The sequence below is a fragment of the Hyperolius riggenbachi genome, chromosome 2, assembly GCF_040937935.1.
Source record: "Hyperolius riggenbachi isolate aHypRig1 chromosome 2, aHypRig1.pri, whole genome shotgun sequence".
NCBI classification, from domain to species: Eukaryota; Metazoa; Chordata; class Amphibia; order Anura; family Hyperoliidae; genus Hyperolius; species Hyperolius riggenbachi.
In genome coordinates this window covers 32,030,696-32,047,541 of record NC_090647.1, presented here as the reverse complement: position 1 = coordinate 32,047,541, position 16,846 = coordinate 32,030,696, and the positions used below count along the sequence as shown (strand labels likewise).

Here is a 16,846-nt window from a genome sequence, read left to right as displayed (position 1 = left end):
AAATTTCTCTGATCGAAAAAAAAAAAAGAAAAATGTTAGCATGTATGGGTACCATAATTCTTTTGCATCAAAACAGAAAATTGCAAATAAAATGAATAATCCTCTGTGTATGAAAACACAACTACAACATGACAAAAAAACCACAAAACGGGCGTGGTATCGCAGTGGCAAGTGTATTCCATGCCTTGACGTAATCTTACTTGAAACTATGGCAACAGCTAAGCTGGCTAGTTGCCACCAGTCACCGGCTACTGCGCATACGCTGTCTCGAGCTGGGTGCACCCTGATTGCGCTCCTGCGATCGGTAGTGCTTTGTCCATGCGCAGTAGCTATTTCCACGTACTGCACATACGCAGAACACTCCCGGCTGTGGGAAAGCGATAAGGAAGCGCAAGGCCGGCCAGCTTAGTGGAGGTTGCCGATGCAGGCCGAAGGGACTTGGACCGGCATTGTGGGCACACGAGGACTAAAGGGGGATGCAAGAAGCCCCTGGAAAGTTCAACTCACTTTTCTAAGTAGACTTTATTTAATAAAATAAATAACATATTTTATTTTTATTTTTTCACACTAATTTTTGGTAGCCTGACTTATTTGTGGATAGCCCTTTTGTTTTTGGATTCATACGTGTCAATGTCCCACTTCTAACAACCTAAGGGGTTAATATTTGCTGATTCTTCAGAATTTTTGCAGCATTATTCTGGTATAGTCTGGCGTCTGCGATGACAGCGTTGTTATTCTGTCATGTGACCTTCTGCTGTGAAGTTGCGTCCTTCAAGGTCACACGCTGCCAGAAAAGGCCCCTCACCGCCTGATAAGGTGACCAACAAAAAGGGGCATTCTCACAGAATGGAGGAGGGGGGGTTCCAATACCACCTCAGACTACTCGCTTTGCAGAATAAAGGGGATTGTATCGTGCTGATGCTTTATTCTCTATTAAATTAAATTTTATTAAAAACAATAAATACATTGAAAAGCTTTTTAAATGAAGGTAAATATAGAATATTATTATTTTTTAAGTATGTATATAGCGCCAACATATTCCGCAACGCTGTACAGAGTATATTGTCTTGTCACATAACTGTCCCTCGGAGGAGCTCACAATCTATTCCCTACCATAGTCGTATGTCTATGTATGTATCGTAGTCTAGGGCCAATTTAGGGGGAAGCAAATTAACTTATCTGTATGTTTTTGGGATGTCGGAGTGCCCAGAGGAAACCTAAGCAGACACGGGGAGAATATACAAACTCCTTGCAGATGGTGCACTGGCTGGGATACGAACCGGGGACCCAGCGCTGCAAGGTGAGAGCGCCAACCACTACGCCACCCTGCTGCCCATATTATATTATCATATCATATTATTTAGAATTCTGTTTTCAACAAACGTTTGTGAAAGATTTTGCAATTTTTACATGTGTATTTACGCGAAGCAGTAGTGTAATAATAGGGGGTGCAGAGGCTGCGACCGCATTGGGGCCCTTGGGCCAGAGGGGCCCCGAAGGGCCCTCCCTCAACCACAGTATTAGCTCTCTATTGGTCCTGTGCTCATAATAATCACTTCTATAGATACTTTGAATAGTAGTGATCATTAGCAAACTGTTCCCCACCCCCTTCTTGCACCTCTGACACTGGCTGTCCTTGGCAGGTTTGGTGCATCTATTGTTACGTAAAGAGTGCTTGGGTAAAACTTGCAGTGTGGCCCATAGGGAAGGTTCACAATACAACATTTTATATGAATATCAATGAAGCTAATTTATGTGAAAACACATAAGGGGCACTACAGCGAAAAACTGTAAAATTTAAAATATGTGCAAACATATACAAATATTAAGTATGTTTTTTTCCAGAGTAAAATGAGCCATAAATTACTTTTCTCCTGTGTTGCTGTCACTTACAGTAGGCAGTAGAAATCTGACAGAAGCGACAGGTTTTGGACTAGTCCATCTCTTCATGGGGGATTCTCAGCAAGGCTTTTATTCTTTATAAAGATATTCCTGAAAAAGGATTAAACAATGATGCTGGCCAGCTTCCCTGCTCCCTACACATTTTTATGGCAGTTGGACAGAGCAACTGCCATTCACTAAGTGCTTTTGAAAATAAATATATCCCTGAGAATCCCCTATAAAGAGATGGACTAGTCCAAAACCTGTCGCTTCTGTCAGATTTCTACTACCTACTGTAAGTGACAGCAACACAGGAGAAAAGTAATTAATGGCTCATTTTACTCTGGGTATAAATCTACTTCTTATTTGTATATGTTTGCACATATTTTAAAATTTACAGTTTTTCGCTGTAGTCAGTCCCCCTTTAACATCAAAATTGAATGCAAATTTTTGTGCAAAAAACAACAACAAACTGTTATGCGAACAGATGGAAGTAAATTGAGGTAGCGGTTGCTGGGGGAGGGGGCATTTGCTATCCTGGTGGCCTTGGATCGCAGTCTGGAGGAGGTCGAGTAGTCCTGATAATCCTCTCCAGGGCATTGATGACCCTCTGTATTTTGTACCTGTCGCTCTTCGAGGCACCTGCATACCGTACAATCACTTGTCCTAGAAATGGCCCAGCATGCCCTGGTGTATTCTCTGCTGCACAGGGGAAGCTCTGTCCTCCCATTGGAGGTACAGTACAAGCACTTGTCCTAGTAATATCCCAGCATGCCCTGGTACATTCTCTGCTGCACAGGAGCAGCTCTGTCCTCCCATTGGGGATACAGTACAAGCACTTGTCCTAGAAATATCCCAGCATGCCATGGTACATTCTCTGCTGCACAGGAGCAGCTCTGTCCTCCCATTGGAGGTACAGTACAAGTACTTGTCCTAGAAATATCCCAACATGCCCTGGTACATTCTCTGCTGCACAGGAGCAGCTCTGTCCTCCCATTGGAGGTACAGTACAAGCACTTGTCCTAGTAATATCCCAGCATGCCCTGGTGCACTCTCTGCTGCACAGGAGCAGCTCTGTTCTCCCATTGGAGGTGCAGTACAAGCACTTGTCCTAGAAATATCCCAGCATGCCCTGGTGCACTCTCTGCTGCACAGGAGCAGCTCTGTCCTCCCATTGGAGGTACAGTACAAGCACTTGTCCTAGTAATATCCCAGCATGCCCTGGTACATTCTCTGCTGCACAGGAGCAGCTCTGTCCTCCCATTGGAGGTACAGTATAAGCACTTGTCCTAGAAATGGCCCAGCATGCCCTGGTACATTCTCTGCTGCACAGGAGCAACTCTGTCCTCCTATTGGAGGTACAGTACAAGCACTTGTCCTAGAGATGGCCCAGCATGCCCTGGTACATTCTCTGCTGCACAGGAGCAGCTCTGTCCTCCCATTGGAGGTACAGTACAAGCACATGTCCTAGAAATGGCCCAGCATGCCCTGGTACATTCTCTGCTGCACAGGAGCAGCTCTGCCCTCCCATTGGCGGCACAGTACAAGCACTTGTCCTAGAAATGGCCCAGCATGCCCTGGTACATTCTCTGCTGCACAGGAGCAGCTCTGTCCTCCCATTGGAAGTACAGTACAAGCACTTGTCCTAGAAATGGCCCAGCATGCCCTGGTACATTCCCTGCTGCACAGGAGCAGCTCTGTCCTCCCATTGGGGGTACAGTATAAGCCCTTGTCCTAGAAATGGCCCAGCATGCCCTGGTACATTCCCTGCTGCACAGGAGCAGCTCTGTCCTCCCATTGGAGGTACAGTACAAGCACATGTCCTAGAAATATCCCAGCATGCCCTGGTACATTCTCTGCTGCACAGGAGCAGCCCTGTCCTCCCATTGGAGGTACAGTATGATGATAGAGGAGCAATTAATTGATTTGATGGTGGCGGAGTAGAAGCTGTTAGGGGCAATTTATACTTACCTGGGGCTACCTCTAGCCCTATGACGACTGTGGGCTTCCTCGACGTCCTCTCTGGTCTCTCCGCTCTACCAGGATCACCTCCGATATCTGCCGTGGGAGTGTGACAGGAGGCGCGCCCCGCCGAACCTTGCAGACACAGAATGCTCCTGGCATTCTGACAGATACCAGAGGCGAAACTGAGAGAACGGAGCAGCCGGGGGATGCCGAAGGAGCCCACCGTCCTCAAGGGGCTGGAGGAAGCCCCAAGTAAGTATAAATTGCCCCTGATGCTTTATCTCAGGTACACTTTAGGAAATATGTATTTTGACAAGAAATAAGTAATAACCACAAGAATTAAAAAATACAATAACAATAATAATTGTTGCGTAATATGTTGGCGCTTTATAAATTCAATACAATAAATAAAATAATAATTATGTAAATAATAATAATTCAATATTTAAAAAAACAACACCATAAAAATACTACTAATAATAATGCTAACAATAGGAGTTATATTTTAAATAATAAAACAAAAATAATAATAATGTACATTTTATTACTTGAGAGACTCTGCCACTTTAAGAGTAGCAGAAGGGCGGGGTTAGTGGGCTCCGGTGTGGGCAGGGCCGGTGCGCGCCGCTGTGGGCGGGGCTTGTGCAGGCAGAGCTCAGCACAGGGCGAGCGCGCATAGGGAGCGGATCGCACGGGGATCGCAGCTCTCCTGCACTGATCGGTCTATCTCCCCCCTCCCCTGCCCCGGGGTATCGCACCTTCATGCCGGGTAAGTAGCAGGCTGTGTCGCCTCACATGCCCCCGGCTCTGTGCGGGGCACATGGGCTGCCTGTACTGACTCCTGCGGGCTGCTGCCAGCCTCACACCACCTACAACTGCCGGAGGACTACACATCCCAGCATCTCCTGACCTGATGAGACTTGTAGTGCCATCCCCAGCACTTGTGTATGATGCCTGGCTCTGCCAGAGGACTACAAATCCCAGCATCTCCTGACCTGCTGAGACTTGTAGTGCTATCCCCAGCACTTGTGTATGATGCCTGGCTCTGCCAGAGGACTACAAATCCCAGCACCTCCTGACCTGCTGAGGCTTGTAGTGTCATCCCCAGCACTTGTGTATGATGCCTGGCTCTGCCAGAGGACTACAAATCCCAGCATCCCCTGACCTGCTGAGACTTGTAGTGCCATCCCCAGCCCTTGTGTATGATGCCTGGCTCTGCCAGAGGACTACAAATCCCGGCATCTCCTGACCTGCTGAGACTTGTAGTGCCATCCCCAGCCCTTGTGTATGATGCCTGGCTCTGCCAGAGGACTACAAATCCCAGCATCTCCTGACCTGATGAGACTTGTAGTGCCATCCCCAACACTTGTGTATGATGCCTGGCTCTGCCAGAGGACTACAAATCCCAGCATCTCCTGACCTGCTGAGGCTTGTAGTGCCATCCCCAACACTTGTGTATGATGCCTGGCTCTGCCAGAGGACTACAAATCCCAGCATCTCCTGACCTGATGAGACTTGTAGTGCCATCCCCAACACTTGTGTATGATGCCTGGCTCTGCCAGAGGACTACAAATCCCAGCATCTCCTGACCTGCTGAGACTTGTAGTGCTATCCCCAGCACTTGTGTATGATGCCTGGCTTTGCCAGAGGACTACAAATCCCAGCATCTCCTGACCTGCTGAGGCAGGCACATGCCTGTGACAGGTCTTGCATACTGTGGTGTTTTATGTAAGTGATTATGATTATTGCCTAGTGTATTTTATTTAGTTTTCAGAAGGGTGGGCTGAAGGTCTTCAGAGGACAGCAGCGCTTGCTGAGACTTGTAGTGACATCTCCAGCACTTGTGTATGATGCCTGGCTCTGCCAGAGGACTACAAATCCCAGTATCCCCTGACCTGCTGAGAGTTGTAGTGCCATCTCCAGCACTTGTGTATGATGCCTGGCTCTGCCAGAGGACTACAAATCCCAGTATCCCCTGACCTGCTGAGAGTTGTAGTGCTATCCCCAGCACTTGTGTATGATGCCTGGCTTGCCTATAGGCAGATACAGCTACATGCCTATGTGTTATGTGTTTTTATGTGATCATGGTTGTTACTTAGGGTGTTGTATTTAGTTCTCAGCAGGGTGGGCTGAAGGACTGCAGATGACATGGTAGTGCCCTCCCCAGCACTTGTGTATGATGCCTGGCTAGTCTATAGGCAGATGTCTGTGCCAGGGTGACCAATCTTGCATACTGTGCTGTTTTTATGTAAGTGATTATTACATGGGGTGTTTAATTTTAAATTCTAGCAGTGTGGACTGAAGGGCTGCAGAGGACAGCAGTGCCTGCTGAGACTTGTAGTGCCATCCCCAGTACTTGTGTATTATTGCCACTTGCCCTCTGTGCAGGTGTTTGCTGAATATTTAGTGTTTACCTTATGCCAAGTACACACAATGCAATGTTTTGACAGATTTACTGTCAGATTGAGTTTTATTCTTTTGCCAACATATCTGATCTGATTTCCTATATTTTATTTTATTTGAACGATTTTTCATAGAAGTAAATGGAAATCGATTGGAAATCAAATCGGACATGTTGGAAATGATTGTTCTGATAGTAGATCTGTCAGAAAATTGCAGTGTTTACCTAGCATAATATGTGTGGTATGTTTTCTTGCTGGTTATTCTATGCTTCGCTTGGGCAACTGCTATGTACTGTCACGCAGGCTGCAAAGTCACATTGCTCACCATAGCTGTGTGTATTGTGTGTGACAGCAAGATTGGGCTTATAATAAAGGTGACATTATTATTATTATTATTGTTATTATTATTATTATTATTATTATTATTCATTTTATTTTATTTTTGCACTCAAATAAAAATATCTAATTGGGCAAAAAAAAGTGTTTTCTGTCACCAGCACGAACGACGATCATGAGAATGTTTGTTCTTGATTATGTTGATTGCGAGATAATCATGTCAGTTGTGGTCAGTGTTCTCCCCAGGCTCTTTTAGCCGGGTGCTCCGCCCGGCTAGATTTGGTGATCACCCGGCTGTCATCGGCTCACCTCCTCCTATGCTGTAAGCAGAGTTGCCCTGCATTTTCATCTCGCCCCACCCGGCTGGAAAAAAATTCTGGGGAGAACACTAGTGGTACCGAAATGAAAGTGCAGTTGTGTAGTGTATGTCCAGCATCATGCTTACCACACTCAGTGGAGCAATAGAACTAAAGGTAGCCATACATTTTTATACAGGGCTGTGGAGTCGGTACAGAAATCACCCGACTCCTCCAACTCCTCAGTTTATGAAACCACCGACTTCCGACGCCAACTCCAGGTACCCAAAATGGCTCCAACTCCTTAGTCAAATACTTACCAGGGCTGTGGGTTTGGCTCAGCAGGAGACCTCATCGGGAACAATTCTCCAATCACGGCACCCTCTTACAGCACAAAGCGGTGCGATTGGCCGAATAATGTGGGCGTAGTTGACAACAAACGCGTCATCTTTTTCTGTGTCCAATAAAATTATACTTGAGAGGGTGCGTAAAATACGATTTAGGCTCCCTGCACACTGCATGCGATTCAGATCCAAATTTTTAATCGTTTTGTTACTTCCAATTTGCAATTGTTACTGCATGCTGCGTTTTTTTACTCCGTTTTTCTGTTGATTGCATTCAGAGAAATTTGGAAGTGCAAATCGGATTTGCAGTGTGCAGGGAGCCTATACATACCTGGGGATTCCTCCAGCCCGCTTCACGTTGATCAGATCTTCTCTGTCCTCCGCCTCCTGGATCATCGGCAAAGTCAGCCAGGCCAGTCAGCACAGGCGCAGAACTCTCCCTGCAACGGAAGTACAAAGGCGCGCGCCCGGACCATGCGTCCGCAGTAAACACCAGATAGCGGAGGAGGACAGCGAGGATCGGGTCAGCGTGAAGGGGGCTGGAGGAAGTCCCAAATATGTATAAAACTTATTTTATCCACTTTTTTTAGGTACACTTTAAACATCCTACCTGAGTAAAGGTGGGTACACACATCAGATAAAAGTCTTTGGAAAATGAAAGATCACAGACCAATTTTACCCCCTTCCATGTAGTATGAGAGCCATACCTACACAGTCTACTCTATTGAGCTGAACTCCCCATCAGATAGAAATCTTTGCAAAATGCAGTACACAAAGATGCTGTACAGACACAAAAGATTAGTATCTGCAAAAGATCTGTCCCTGCAAAAGATCCGTTCCTGCAAAATGCATTCACAGTCTATGATATCTGCAGATCCTCATACACACCTTGTTTAACAGACATTCATCTGCAGATCAGATCCACCAGGATGGATCTTCAGATATGCAGATAATTGTCTGATCTGCAGATAAATGTCTGTTAAACACGGTGTGTATGAGATCTGCAGATATCATAGACTATGAAGGCATTTCACAGGAATGGATCTTTTGCAGATACTGATCTGTTGAATGTGTACAGCAACTTTGTGTGCAGCATCTTGCAAAGGTTTGTGTCTGATGGGGAGTTCAGCTCAACAAAATAGACTGTGTAGAGTATGGCTCTCATACTACATGAAAGGGGAAAAAATTGGTCTGTGATGTTTCATTTTCCAAAGACTTTTATCTGATGTGTGTACCCACCTTAAAGGTGGCCATGCACTGGTCAATTTGCCATCAGATTCGACCAACAGATAGATCCCTCTCTGATCGAATCATCTGATCAGAGAGGGATCGTATGGCCACCTTTACTGCAAACAGACTGTGAATCGATATCAGCCTGAAACCGATCACAATCTGTGGAGCTGTCCCCCCCCCCCTGCATACATTACCTGTTCCTGCTGGCGCGAGTCCCCTGGTCCCAGCTGTCTTCTTCTCCGCTCCGGGCTCAAGACCGTTCCTGCAGCTACTGAACTTCCTGTCCAGGGGAAGTTTAAACAGTAGAGGGTGCTCTGCTGTTTAAACTTCCTGCCGGGACAGGAAGTTCTGTGTAGCTGCAGGAACGGTCTAAAGCCCGGAGCGGAGAAGAAGACAGCGGGGACTCGCGCCGGCCGGAACAGGTAAAGTATACCCGCTGTATTGCGTCGGGCATTCGAATGCCGCTATGGACGCACTCCCGACCCGCCAGCGATCGAGAAAAATCTTCCGCACGGACGGATCGACGGGAACGATCGATTTCGGACGGAAATTGATCGTTCTGCCAGCGGTGTCTGCGGCGATTTCACAGCCTATTCGATCACTGTGATCGAATCGGCCTTATATCGGAGGGAAAATCATTAGGTGTATGGGCCCCTTAAGACTGTTTCATTATCCACGTTTACCAGTTGCATACTACATTGGAACAGTACACTGTAGAGAAAAACACTCAGCACTCAGTTTGGGGGGGGGGGGGGGGGGAGGGGGGGGGGAGGAGCCATATGTGTATGGTCTTCTTAACCACCTTAGCGGTATGGACGAGCTCAGCTCGTCCATTACCGCCAGAGGGTGCCGCTCAGGCCCTGCTGGGCCGATTTTGATCAAATAAAGAGCAGCACACGCAGCCGGCACTTTGCCAGCCGCGTGTGCTGCCCGATCGCCGCCGCTCTGCGGCGATCCGCCGCGAGCAGCGGCGAAAGAGGGTCCCCCCAGCCGCCTGAGCCCTGCGCAGCCGGAACAAATAGTTCCGGCCAGCGCTAAGGGCTGGATCGGAGGCGGCAGACGTCAGGACGTCGGCTGACGTCCATGACGTCACTCCGCTCGTCGCCATGGCGACGTAGTAAACAAAACACGGAAGGCCGCTCATTGCGGCCTTCCGTGTTACTTTTGGCCGCCGGAGGCGATCAGAAGAACGCCTCCGGAGCGCCATCTAGTGGGCTTTCATGCAGCCAACTTTCAGTTGGCTGCATGAAATAGTTTTTTTTTAATTTAAAAAAACCCCTCATGCAGCTGCCCTGGCGATCTTAATAGAACGCCAGGGTGGTTAAGGTGGCTACGAACTGTCCAATATCTAGTGAAAAATCGGTTGAGCGACCAGATAATTCTGATCGGATTGGTTGTAAATAATCTCTGCTGATGGGCACAATCAACTACGAACGATTAAAAAATAAATAAATAAATAAATCTTCCACTTAGATTTCCGTCAAACCAAAATTTGGATTTTCTTGTGTATTGTGATAGATAGGAAGCAAAGATTGGTTCGTTGTTGGTGTAGTGAACAATGTATTACGATATATCACTTCCGTTCAGAATTATCTGATCACTCAAACGATTTTTCGCTAGAAATTGAATTGTTAGTGGCCACCTTTAGGGATATTGGTGAATAGTCAAATTGTGGGAGATGGCCCAACCATTGGCTGTGTTTGCTGAATTGGACGTTCTCATTGTGCGTTGCTGTACAGTGCCCCACAGACAAGCAGATGGAGTGGTGAGAGGAGCAATGTCACCTGTAGTTCTTGTTAATACGTATCTGTTAGAGACCATTTGTACCTCCCCGGATATTTGTGCTGGAAATTTTTCTTCAATTTTTTTTAAAGATTGTATGGTGTGTGTTTGTCAATTTATTAATATACACACCCTAGCAATTTTCTCAGTTTCCAATCATTTTTATCATAATTGGGGAAAAATTGAACGTGTGGTGCATTGGTCATATTTTTGAAATGTTAAAATCAGTCAGAAAAATGGATTGCAATTCTTGAATTGAACAAATATTCACACATTGTATGGTGTGTGTGTGGCCACCTTTTTAGGTGATTAGTGGACAAGGTCATTTACTTTCATTGGTTGTAAGTCCTAATGCAAATTCACATGGGGAATGGGGGGGGGGGGGGGGGAGAGAGAGGGATGCATGCAAATTTGAGAACTGAACGCCACACACTGCAATTTCCTGTCCGATAACTTCTGACATGTCCGATCTGCTCCTGATCGATAATAGAGATGAATGGGGACACCGAGAGCCCAAAATAGTGTAGTAAATCAAGAGATGGGTAAATGAAGCAAAGTATATAATGAATATACTCACGAGTCAGGGTCACCTCATAGGCGACCACTGTGCAGGCAGGTGAGGAGATTAAACCTATCCTCACTCAGGAATAAGATGTCGCTCTCTGTGGATAGGAGAAAAAGGGGATTCAACCCCTCCCACCAGGGGTGGATGCTAGTATTGTAAAGAGAACAGAGGCACCAAAAGGATAAAAGCATGTAACTAAAAGTTTTTTACAATTCCTCAGGAGGCGGTGGAGGACTCACCTCCCCGAAGTAGACAAAATACCGTGGGTAAGGGCCCTTTTTCCACCAGCGCTGGCTGAATCGCAAAAACGCAAACCGCTAGCGATTTTACAATTGCTACGGTTTGCTTTTTAACATAGGAATCGCGGTAGGTAATTTCTACTACCGCGATTCGTTTTTGTCGGGAACGCGAACGCGCGGCGGAGCGATATTTGCCGCGATTTTGCTATGCAGTGCATAGCATAGCAAAATCGCGGCCGCGAACGTCGGGGAATCGCCGCTAATTGCGATTCAGCAATCGCTAGCGTTCAGCGTGAACGCTAGCGATTGCTAGTGGAAAAGGGCCCTTAAGGTACAAGCAAATGTATTCACATACTCCAACAAAAAGTGCAACGCGTTTCGCTGGTATTTTCCCGCTTCTTCAGGCAATAACGGAGTACACACAGTAAGGCGCTATTCGTGACCTTGAGACGTTACTGTGTGTACTCTGTTATTGTTATCAGGGCTGTGAAGTCGGGACAAAAATCTTCCGACTCCTCAGTTTATGAAACTCCGACTCCGGGTACCCAAAATGATTCCGACTCCTTAGCCTAATACTTACCAGGGCTGTGAATTTTGTACAAAAATCATCCGATTCCAACTCTGGGTGCCCAAAATTACTCCCGACTCCACAGCCCTGATTGTTATTGCCTGAAGAAGCGGGATATATACTTGCGAAACGCATTGCACTTTTTGTTGGAGTATATGAATACATTTGCATACACCTTTACCCACGGTATTTTGTCTACTTCGGGAGGTGAGCCCACCACCGCCTCCTGAGGAATTGTAAAACTTTTAGTTACATGCTTTTATCCTTTTGGCGCCTCTGTTCTCTTTACAATACTGATCGATAATAGGATTAAGTACTGATCTAAAAATCCACTTCGTTATCCATCGGGAGCAGACCAGACATGCAGGAAATTTATTGGTTCGATCTGACGGGAAATTGCACCGTTTCTAAGAGTGTGTACACCCATCTAATTGGCCAAATTTACCACCTTTATGTAGTATGAGCGCTTACTTGCACGGTCTGTTCCTGGTATTCAGAATCTGTTAGCCCCACAAAAAAAGAGGTGGAAAAAATGTTTTGAATTGATGGATCACAAAACCATTTTGTGTAGGGGCTCAAATGCAAAGAAAATGCAGCAGGAAGGCTGTTTGCGATCAGGAAAAATTGTATCACAAACACATATCGCCAATGGAAATATCCCTACATGGGGTACCTGGCGTTTTTGTGATCCGCAAGCGATGGGAATCCAAAACGCTGCTAGTGAAAAAAGGGCCCAAAAGCTTGCCACCAAAGGTCCAATTTTTAGCATATAATCGTTTGAGCGATCAGGTAAATGTGATCAGAAATAAAATGTTGTAATATATTGACACCAGTAATGAACCAATCTGTACATCACAGCTGATCAGAGAAACAGTCTTTCCGATCTAGAAAATTGCAGTTGAAGGAACATTTTTAGAATCCATTTGCAGTCAGTTGACACCAACAAAGTTCATTTTCTGCCAATCCGATTACAATTATCTCATCGCTTAAACGATTCTTTGCTAAAAATTGGACCTTCAGTGGTCACCTTTAGACTTTTATCGGATAAGGAGGGGATGGTCTTAAATATATAATATTCTTACAAGACTATCATAATGCCCTAGATTAGCTTGCTCCATTAAGCAGAACATGCTGGTCTTTGCAGTTCCGCTGTCAACGTTATTGCTTCCGCTTGTACGTTGCAACAACATTTGAATAGATAATTGGAATCTTTGTAAAGCTGCCCATTAACGGTACAATGTTTCCTTCAGATTCGGTCTTTCGACAAAATGTAAACGATTGAAACTAATCGAAAAGCAATTATCCTTTAACAGAACGATTTTAAGGTTTCACATTCTGATTCGATCATAAAATCCAACTTTCGGATTATTATTCCTTTTTTCCAATTGACCAAAGAATTTTCACCTCGATTTGCGCCACATATAGCGCAGTTTTCTACACAAATTGATCATAAAAAATGCATCAAAAGATCGATCCTGATGGAAAAATTGTATCGTTAATAGACACCTTACAGTGGACTTGAACTCTTGCAGAGGACAGAAGAAAAACAAAGGAGAAATGCACCCTGTATGGATTTAGAGTGTTTAGCCTAATTCACTCTCGTATGTAACTAATCACAAGTTGTAATTTGATCTCTCAGTTGTGTCAACTCAGGAATCTCTTCTGCCATGGCAGAGAGGCTAATTTGAAAACACAGGATGTTAACAATATGTTTGCTTCCATGAAAGCAGGAAGTAGACACTGCAGATTAATGGCAGGATTTGTATCCGCTGGAACAAAGCAGGGTTGTGGAGTCGGAGCAATTTTGGAGGAGGAGTCGGAGTCGGATGATTTTTGTACCAAATCCACATTCCTGGTAAGTATTAGACTAAGGAGTCGGAGTCGGAACCATTTTGGGTACCTGGAGTCAGTCGGTGGTTTCATAAACTGAGGAGTCGGAGTTGGATGATTTTTGTTCCCACTCCACAGCCCTGTTAAACAAGAATGTTTTTCTTTGAAGGTTTGTATTCTGTTGCTTATCTTTTAGAGCAGAGAGGAAGTAATGAGTTCAGGTCCGATTTAATATACAATTATATTGTTTTTTTTACAAGTATTAAAATTGTCTTCCTGATTAATTTGTACAGCCACCCAGCTTCACAATGACTTTCCATGCTGGGACTTGTAGTTCTGCAGCACCCACACTGACATAGCCTATAAGGACGCCATACTGTTGACTGGAATTGTTTGCGCGTTGTATAGTCTAGAGCCGTATCTGTCTCGCACATCATGATCATATCAGGGCTGTCAGTCGGTACAAAAATCTTCCGGCTCCAACTCAGACTCCTCAGTTTCTGAAACCACGACTCCGACTCCGGGTACCCAAAATGGCTCCGACTCCTCGACTCCGACTCCTTAGTCTAATACCTAACAGGGCTGTGGATTTTGTACAAAAATCCATCCGACTCCTCGGTTTATGAAATCAACGACTCCGACTCCGGGTGCCCAAAATTGCCCCGACTCCAACTCCGACTCCACAGCCCTGGATCATATTGTGTCTTCCAGTTCTCATTCTGTCCGGGGGTCATTCTCCTCCGTATGTGGGAGAAGCAGAGGCTGCCATTGCCTGGCGCTGCTGTATATTAAGTGTATATTTCTAATGTCTGCCCAGGGTGGGTATTAATAATTGACCGCTGTGGTCGGAGCACACTGTATTTCGCTTTGGAGTCTCTCTGTGCTGAACAGCTTGGTGACAATGATTGGCGCTGGTGTCACTTAATAAAAGGATATAAATAGGGCACAGTGGCTACGAGGTTGGCATTGTGCCTTTTTTGCATGGGGGTGGCGGGGTTGTGTGTGTTCCACCAAGAATGTTATTTTTGTAGGTTGCAGTAGAAATCTACACTAGATTATTGCAGGGAATACAGTATTAGCAGTATTTTCTTGCAGAACATTGAAGCAATTTAAATATTCCCCTTGAAAATCAACAGGTGAATTTTGATTGGCTATTATAGGCTCCACCCACTTCCCATAATATTAATCTCAGTCACCCAGTGACAATCTGGGCAACGTTTGAGAACCCTGCCATTAACAGAGTAAGAATGGCTGCAGTTTATATTTTCTTAGTGAAATTTATTTTTGGCTCTGCCCACTTTTCCCAAGTTCTTATCTCGGACAGCCCAGTACGATATCTGCATGGAGTTTGTAGGGTTAGCCTGTGTTAGTGGCTTAAGCCTGGTACACATGCAATTTTGACTCGCCAATTTTCCTGCCTCTATCTAGGTTGAGAGCTTTTACCTGCAGAATCTGTTCGTACTATTCAAATCTGCTGGCCCACTTATGACATGGATGTGGCAAAATTGGCCAATTAATATTGGATGTGTGTATACGCACAAGGTGATCTAGTAAAGAAATCGTTACTTACCTGGGGTTTCTTCCAGCCCCTAGAAGTCTTCTGGTTCCCTCATCACTGCTCCGTTGTCTCACTGGCTGCTCGCAAAGCTTGATGACCCATCGGAGGGTCAGCACTTCTGCGTGGGTGCGCCACATTATCAGGCACATACTGTGCAGGCGCAGTGTGCGTCCGGTGATAAACACAGTGAATCCAGCACAGGAGACTTGGGCGCCACCATAGGCCGTAATAGGAATTACAGCTATAGCAGCGCACAGGGAGTAACTTTTGCGACGTCCGAAGATGGTGTGACAAGTAGCAATAAAGTTATTGCCAAATGAATGGGAGGAGAGTGAAATGTTGTTTTAAAGGTTAAATAACCTGTGAAGGGGAAGTGGTTAAGAGCTTACACTCTAAGGGAAGAAGGGCGAGCCACAAACTGTAACAGCTCCATGCTCCACTTTACATTACCATAGCCATGCACGCAGCAGCGGAGCAAGGTCATTAGCGTGGCCCCGCACGCAGCAGCGGAGCAAGGTCGTTAGTGTGGCCCCAAACGCAGCAGCGGAGCGAGGTCATTAGCGGGGGCCCTCGCAGCAGCAGAGCGAGGTCATTAGCGGGGGCCCTCGCAGCAGCAGAGCGAGGTCATTAGCGTGGGCCCGCGCGCAGCAGCAGAGCGAGGTCATTAGCTTGGCGCAGCAGCAGCAGAGCGAGGTCATTAGCTTGGCGCAGCAGCAGCAGAGCGAGGTCATTAGCTTGGCGCAGCAGCAGCAGAGCGAGGTCATTAGCTTGGCACTGCACACAGCAGCAGCAGAGCGAGGTCATTAGCATGGCCCCGCACGCAGCGGCCGAGCGAGGTCATCAGCGTGGGCCCACACGCAGCAGCAGAGCGAGGTCATTAGCGTGGCCCCGCACACAGCAGCAGAGCAAGGTCGTTAGCGTGGCCCCAAACGCAGCAGCAGAGCAAGGTCATTAGCGGGGGCCCTCGCAGCAGCAGAGCGAGGTCATTAGCGTGGCCCCGCACGCAGCAGCAGAGCGAGGTCATTAGCGTGGCCCCGCACGCAGCAGCAGAGTGAGGTCATTAGCGTGGCCCCGCACGCAGCAGCAGAGCGAGGTCATTAGCTTGGCACCGCACACAGCAGCAGCAGAGCGAGGTCATTAGCGTGGCCCCGCACGCAGCAGCAGAGCGAAGTCATTAGCGTGGCCCCGCACGCAGCAGCAGAGCGAGGTCATTAGCGTGGCCCCGCACGCAGCAGCAGAGCGAGGTCATTAGCGTGGCCCCGCACGCAGCAGCAGAGCGAGGTCATTAGCGTGGCCCCGCACGCAGCAGCAGAGCGAGGTCATTAGCGTGGCCCCGCACGCAGCAGCAGAGCGAGGTCATTAGCGTGGCCCCGCACGCAGCAGCAGAGCGAGGTCATTAGCGTGGCCCCGCACGCAGCAGCAGAGCGAGGTCATTAGCGTGGCCCCGCACGCAGCAGCAGAGCGAGGTCATTAGCGTGGCCCCGCACGCAGCAGCAGAGCGAGGTCATTAGCGTGGCCCCGCACGCAGCAGCAGAGCGAGGTCATTAGCGTGGCCCCGCACGCAGCAGCAGAGCGAGGTCATTAGCGTGGCCCCGCACGCAGCAGCAGAGCGAGGTCATTAGCGTGGCCCCGCACGCAGCAGCAGAGCGAGGTCATTAGCGTGGCCCCGCACGCAGCAGCAGAGCGAGGTCATTAGCTTGGCCCCGCACACAGCAGCAGCAGAGCGAGGTCATTAGCGTGGCCCCGCACGCAGCAGAGCGAGGTCGTTAGCGTGTGCCCGCGCGCAGCAGCAGAGCTAGGTCGTTAGCGTTGGCCTGCACGCAGCAGCAGAGCGAGGTCATTAGCGT

The 16,846-nt window shown here is 47.2% G+C and overlaps 1 protein-coding gene across 2 annotated transcripts in view; it reads left to right on the top strand.

The window, feature by feature from the left end:
• Window positions 1-4,486: 4,486 nt before the first annotated feature.
• GDPD5 (glycerophosphodiester phosphodiesterase domain containing 5) overlaps window positions 4,487-16,846 on the top strand; it is a 239,227-nt gene continuing 226,867 nt past the window's right edge. For both annotated transcript variants that reach the window (XM_068266612.1, XM_068266614.1), the window contains exon 1: window positions 4,487-4,615. The gene's annotated coding sequence lies outside the window, so the exon portion shown is untranslated. The remainder of the gene's footprint in view (window positions 4,616-16,846) is intronic.